General features: G+C 44.6%; 1 long non-coding RNA gene across 1 annotated transcript in view; it reads right to left on the bottom strand.

The window, feature by feature from the left end:
- LOC119364780 overlaps positions 1–6,585 on the bottom strand; it is a 9,664-nt gene extending 3,079 nt beyond the window's left edge. The window contains exons 1-2 of the long non-coding RNA XR_005175131.1: positions 6,283–6,585; positions 4,489–4,564 (exon numbers count right to left, since the gene is read on the bottom strand). This is a non-coding gene — a long non-coding RNA (uncharacterized LOC119364780). The remainder of the gene's footprint in view (positions 1–4,488; positions 4,565–6,282) is intronic.
- Positions 6,586–6,591: the final 6 nt, after the last annotated feature.

The raw sequence follows: 6,591 nt of genomic DNA, 5'->3' as shown, positions 1-6,591 counted from the left end.
GAAGAAGCGACCGCCGATGGTGTCTTCATACTGAGATCTAGTGCTCTCCAGAGGGTCTGGGGTGGAATGGAACTACCCCTCCCACCACGCGCCGAGGAAGGAGCCTCGGAGCGCTCTCGACCCGCGCCCACCATCTGTCAACACTTGCAATGACAAAGAGTAAACGAAATTAGTACAACATAAAAAAAAAAGAATACCTGACACAAATAATAATATGTATATAATTTAAGTGTATCATCATCATGAACATAAAAAATGGAATACCTAACATGAACTATAATATTAATCTTCATCGTCTATATATGCTTCGGGGTCAATAAATGCATCATCATCATCACTATCAGTAATGACATGCTCATCATCATCATCAATAAATGCATCAACATGTGAAAGGCCTCCTTTACGTAATTGGTCAAGCATTGACAGGTCATCCGCAACAGTAACCTCTTCTTGTTCCAGCTCTTCTTGTTCCGGCTCATGCTCGGATTGATTGTCGCTGTCTACTTCAATGTTCTGGGGTGAAGTAGAGCGGTTCTTGAAACATTTTTTGGAAAGACGTGTTTCTTGGAAGAACTCTCCTTCATATGTGTCTGGGTTAATGTGAGGTTCATAATCCTCTTCATTGGGGGGAGGTGGTCTAACATGTGGCTGCACTTCATAAAAGACATCACAACCATTGAGATTTGAATCACTTTGGCAGGCCCACGGTAGATAGAAAACTTGGGTTGCCTGTTGAGCTATAATATAGACATCGGGAACATCCAAATGGGTGCTTTGTTTGATTTCGACTAGCCCTAGATGTTCACGAGTTCTTATAGTCTCCTTCGGCTGGAACCAAATAACATTTGAAGACTACGACCTTCGGTGGGTTTGCACCATAGAATAGAAGTTCATAAATTGCTTCAACTCTTCCATAATAATCGGTATCTCCTTCGCCGATAGCAAAGACACAACAATTTGTAGACTTTCGGTCGGCCATAGATAGCTCTTTAGCATAGGTACGAAAGCGATACCCGTTGATGTCGTATTTGTCAAATGAACGGACCTTATAGTCAAAACCATTAGCGACTTGTCTCAATTCGGCGTCCATAGACTCTGAACTAGCCTACAAGTTTAATACAAAATGATTGTTGCATTAGCCGGAAAATAGACGAAGAAATGAAATGGTCTAATGGAAATTACCGTTTGTTTGAACCAAGAGATGAAACCGGGATAGCCGCATCCATGCATTGCCAGAAGCTCATACTCTTCGACGGAATCCTTTTGGATCACCGCTCAATACGAGAATTTGACGACGTATCAACTGTATCAAATATCCGAGAATACGAGCAGTTCAAAGGAATTAGAGGTTGCGAAACAATGTACCGAGAACTTACTCGATGTACGGCCGCACTTCTGTTAGATTGTTCAAGACATACAACGTAATGGTCCGCCATTCGTCGACATCCAACAATAAGGGAGTATAAGCACCGGCTGGTGCGAGCTTTCCTTTGAACAGGCTGAGGTTGGATCCACCCTTTTTAGGGTCGCCAGCATTGTGCCGAGGCTTCGGATTATGCAAATGATGATTTTTGGCTTCATAGTGTGCTGTCACGAAGTTTGCCGCCTCCTCAGTAATGAATGCCTCGGCCATCAATGCTTCAATTCGACGTTTATTTTTACATTTTGCTTGAAGTGTCTTCTGCATCCTCTCAGTTGCATAGCACCAACGATTCTGCACGGACCCCCCCCCCCCAATCGTGCCTCGGTCGGGAGATGCAAAATCAAATGCTGCATTGGATTAAAGAAGCTCGATGGAAAGATCTTCTCTAACTTGCAGATCAACTCCAGTGCCAACTCTTCCAGTTCTTCTAGCAAGTCAGACAATAGTTCTTTCGCACAAAGAACACGGAAGAAATAGCTCAGCTCTGCCAGTACTAGCCATTCATCCTCAGGGATAAAGCCATGCAACATCATCGGCATTACCCGCTCAAGCCATATGTGCCAATCATGACTCTTGAGACCAAATATTTTCAATTTTTCAAGGCTCGCTCCCCTCTTTAGATTCGCTGCATACCCATCGGGGAACATCAACTCATTTTTCACCCACAGGATAATTTCCCTCATATATGGCCTTCCAAAATTGAATCGTGCCTTTGGCTTTACCCAGTTCTTCTTTCCTTTCGGTTGTCGCATGTTTTGTAGTGGCCTATCACATAGAGCCTCCTGATCGACTCTAGCCTTAGGATTATTCTTTGTTTTCCCCTCTATGCCGAACAATGTACCAAAAAGGGCCTCGCCGACATTCTTTTCAGTGTGCATCATGTCGATGTTGTGTGGGCAAAGGAGGTCTTTGAAGTAAGGCAGATCCACAAGCATGTCTTGTGAGTCCAAGCGTGTTCCCAATTATACCCCTTGAAATACCTTGGACCCTTTGGATCCGGCTCGAGAGCGTTTAACTGATCTAGGGTCTCTTGGCCTGTCAACGCAGGTGGTGCAGAGTTTTTGACAACTCTACCTTTGATGAAGTTCTTCTTGTCTTTTCTGAACTTATGACGAGGATCCAGGAACTGTCTATGCATGTCGAAGCAAGAAAACTTGCCACCCGCCTGCAACCGACGAAACTCAAGAGCTGCCTTGCATGTGGGGCACGGGAACCTACCATGCACACACCAGCCAACGAATAGCGCATATGCCGGCAAGTCATGCATCAAGTACATGTACCACACACGCATTAGGAAGTTTTTTTGGAGCGGCGTCGTATGTGTTGATCCCATTATCCCAAGCTTCTTGCAATTCATCCTTAAGCGGTTGCATGTACACATTCATACTCTTCCCTCGAGAGTTGGGCCCCGGAATTATCAACGTTAGGAAAATGTTCTTTCTTTGCATAATCTGTCCGAGAGGGAGATTGAGTGGAATGACAAATACAGGCCAACAGCTGTATTGGGCTGCCATCATACCAAACACGTTGAACCCATCCGTGCTTACGGCGATTCGAGGATGCCTTGGATCTGCCACTTTAGCATGATGTATTGCATCGAAGCGCTTCCACGCAAAACCGTCTGATGTGTGTACCAACATCGGCTCCCCATCTGCATCCAGTTTGGTTCTTTTGCCCAATTTGTGCCATGTCATCTGTCTGGCCGTCTCTTCGACCATGAAAAGACGTTGAAGTCTTGATATGATTGGCATATACCGAAGAACATTAACTGGGATTTTTGTCTGACTCTTCTCACCCATACCGTTGTCTATCACAACATACCTGGAAGACTAGCAAACGGGACAATACTTCAAGTCCGCATACTCAAGCCTAAATAAGGCACATCCTTTCTCACAGGCATCTATCTTCTCATAGGACATCTTAAGTACACGGAGGATTTTGGCCAACTGGTACAGGTTTGCAGGCATTACATGACCTTTGGGTAGAAAGCGTTCAAATAGTGCCATCACCGCGTCGTAGCATTCTCTGCCCAAGTTGAATTGAGCCTTTAGAGCCATTACTTGTGCGATGGCATCCAGCTGACAAAGCTCAGTGTGCTCGTGGAGAGGACGTTTTGAAGACTCCAACATATCATTGAAGGCCTTTGCAGATTCCTTCATCTCATCATCTGAATCCCGAGCATCATCAAAGTCTTCCACCATGTCTTCCATCCCAGTACCATGCTCGTCGGTGCGACGACGGCCCTCCTCAGCTCTGTCACGTTGGGCAACCTCACCATGAAATGTCCAGACCGTATAATTAGGCGTAAAACCCCACTTCTGCAGGTGTTTGATCATTTCAAACTCTGACCTCTTATGATAGTTGTCGCACTCGACACAGGGGCACCAGGTTTGTCTCTGTCCATTTGCAAATGCGACTCTCACAACCCCCTTGGTTTCTGTTATCCATTCATGGGTCATGTCTTTCTGACTAGTGTGACCGGTGTACATCCACGCACGATCACTCATCTTGCCTAGCTACTAGACACACAAGAAATATATACATAATTCAACAAACCATATTCATCAGTTAATAGAGTTTGTCAGTTTTATTACGTCCATGCAATCTAGACGCTAATAGGTAAAGATAGGTCCTAATCCCATCCGAGTATGTGTACATTGGGTTCGTTTTCTCATGCTCTACTCCGGATCAGACGCAAAATTTCGGCAGCACCTCCCCGCTGTTCTCCTGATACACGTCTCCGCAATAAGCAAAGAGGATGTGTACCCATGGAACAACAGGGAGGCGCTGACGAAATTCTGCATCAGATCTGGAGCAGAGCATATGGGAAAACGAACCCAATCTACACATACTCGGCTGTCCATGGATAAAGTTGGACAATTTGAAAGAATCACGGTTATAAATATGCAAATGCATGCATATTTATAGATGTAACCCTTTGGAACGGGAGACACATAGTGGTCACGCATACTGATGATTCAACCTACCTACAGCTAGCATGTTTTATCGGCACGAAGACCGGAACATAACAAATGATTGGGGGAGGAGATGTCATTTGTGCTCACCCACGAACGCCGGGGCGGAGCTCGTTGAACGCACGGGAAGGTCGTCGAACACCAGACCCTCGCAGCGACGAAACAACTGCACATTTAAATCCACCCGATCAACACAAATATATATGATGTTTTTCATAACAAAATCGGAAAATATATGACCTAACTCATAATTCATAAATATATGACCCAGTCGGCCTCTGGAAGGCCGAAAAGCACCTTTTCAGTCAACAGGAAGTCGAAGAAGTGTCGGGGGTCGGGGGTGTCGTGTCTGGGTGTCGTGGTGTCAAAGGGACAAAGATAAATTCTATCCGGAAAGTGGACTATAAAGAAAATCCTGCTACATAATGCTCAAAACATCTGTAAGCATATCCTAAATCTTGGCTACATGCATGTGTTTTTTGGAGCTAGCATGAAGTGTGCAACTTCTTGTGAATAAATGCTGATTGGGGTAATATGCGTGTGATACCCTTGATTGGATCACGCCTCTCTATTATATGCCAGGGGGATTACATGGAAAGGACTACAGTTGCAAGTAATTACAACATATACAAGGAAATTGCATAGAGATTAATCCAGTACACATTTTAACACTGTGTATTTTACATGTTGTTGGAGACTATTTTCTTTTCCCTCTTTTTGTGAAGTGTGCTCTCATGTCTTCCGATTTTGGGCTCATATACATGTACAATACTGCAACTATGTTGTACTGAAGAACTTTATGCGGCTACAGATTCAGTTGGATTCTTTCATTTGAAAAAATACAGCTTCCTATTTTTCTTGGAAGCTCTTGAGATTGTGATGCATATTGGCCATTAATTTCTACAACTTAGATTTTTCCTGGACAGAACTAGGGAGATTAGGCGGGAGTCCCCTGTCATCGACCATTTAGGAGGATACTCAACTTCCATGCTCCCAACCAATTAGGAGGATACTCAAGCTTCCTATTTTTCATGATTAGCAAAATCCTAGCAGATGGTAGTCTAGAAATCAGCCAGATTGGTCTTTCTATGTGTGCTTTAAAGTTTGCCTGATTGTATGTTGTCTGAACAAGACACTCCTCTTTTCTCAAAAAACAAAAAACAACACACTTCTCTGTAAAATACAGGCTTACACCTTGGAGTTTACATCTGTTGTGGTGTACCTCTGCTCTATGTTTGAATGTTTATCTGTTTCCAGTGTATAGATTAGGGCTAAACTGAACCATGCTAATTCAATCAGGTTTGGGCATACACATAGGCAAAGTTTGAATATAATATAGGACAGGGATCAGGTATAGACATGTGCATATTACATTTGTGTTTCAAGGCAACAACATAAGTGTGTTTCATGTATTTTCTGTGCGTATTAACATGTTACAGCACATACACCTTATATAAGTCAGGACAAGTAATTTGCCTCCTTCGCTTTGCCCCATGATGAAACTGAATTCATGATCTCCCAACGCATAGAGCACAAGAGTAGCACTAAATCTTCACGGTTCATATTTAGGCCATATCTACATGTTAAGCAAGATCAAGCCCGACCTGTTTATACAAACAGGCAAGGTTGTAGCGATTTTGTGCATGCTGATGCTTGTGATTGTTCTACATCTGAAAAGAAAATACATAATGCACTACTCATCCAAGCAAAATAGTTAAAATAATAGTATTTGGAAGCAACAAATATGATCAATTCGATCTACTCTCACAATGAAACAAGAGAAATAATTTCTTTCAGTCATCGTATATTTTCCTCTCTGAACATATAGCAGCAGAGCATGAACATGTACAGGGAGAGGTGGTCAGGCAGCAAAGAGGGCATCACCTTCGCAAAATGGGAAGAGGTGGTCGGGGAGGCAGAGAATCGACACAGCCGCCGGGTTCTTCGGCGGAAGACGGCGAGCAGGACGGGGATGACTTGTCGGGGACGGAGGAGCCGGTCGGTGATGGCGGCAGACGAGGGCGGGGATGTGTGGTCGGGGACGGAGGAGACGGTCCGCGATGGCGGCAGACTTAGGCGAGCAGGGCGGGGATGGCTTCACATCATGGACGAGCGGCGGCCGCCGGCGCTGAAGGTGCAGCCGGCATGGCTGCTCCGTGCGGCGGCTAGGGTTGGGGGAAGGGGAAAGAGCCT

Source organism: Triticum dicoccoides, chromosome 1A (assembly GCF_002162155.2).
Source record: "Triticum dicoccoides isolate Atlit2015 ecotype Zavitan chromosome 1A, WEW_v2.0, whole genome shotgun sequence".
NCBI lineage: Eukaryota > Viridiplantae > Streptophyta > Magnoliopsida > Poales > Poaceae > Triticum > Triticum dicoccoides.
This window is presented reverse-complemented; position numbering and strand designations above follow the sequence as displayed.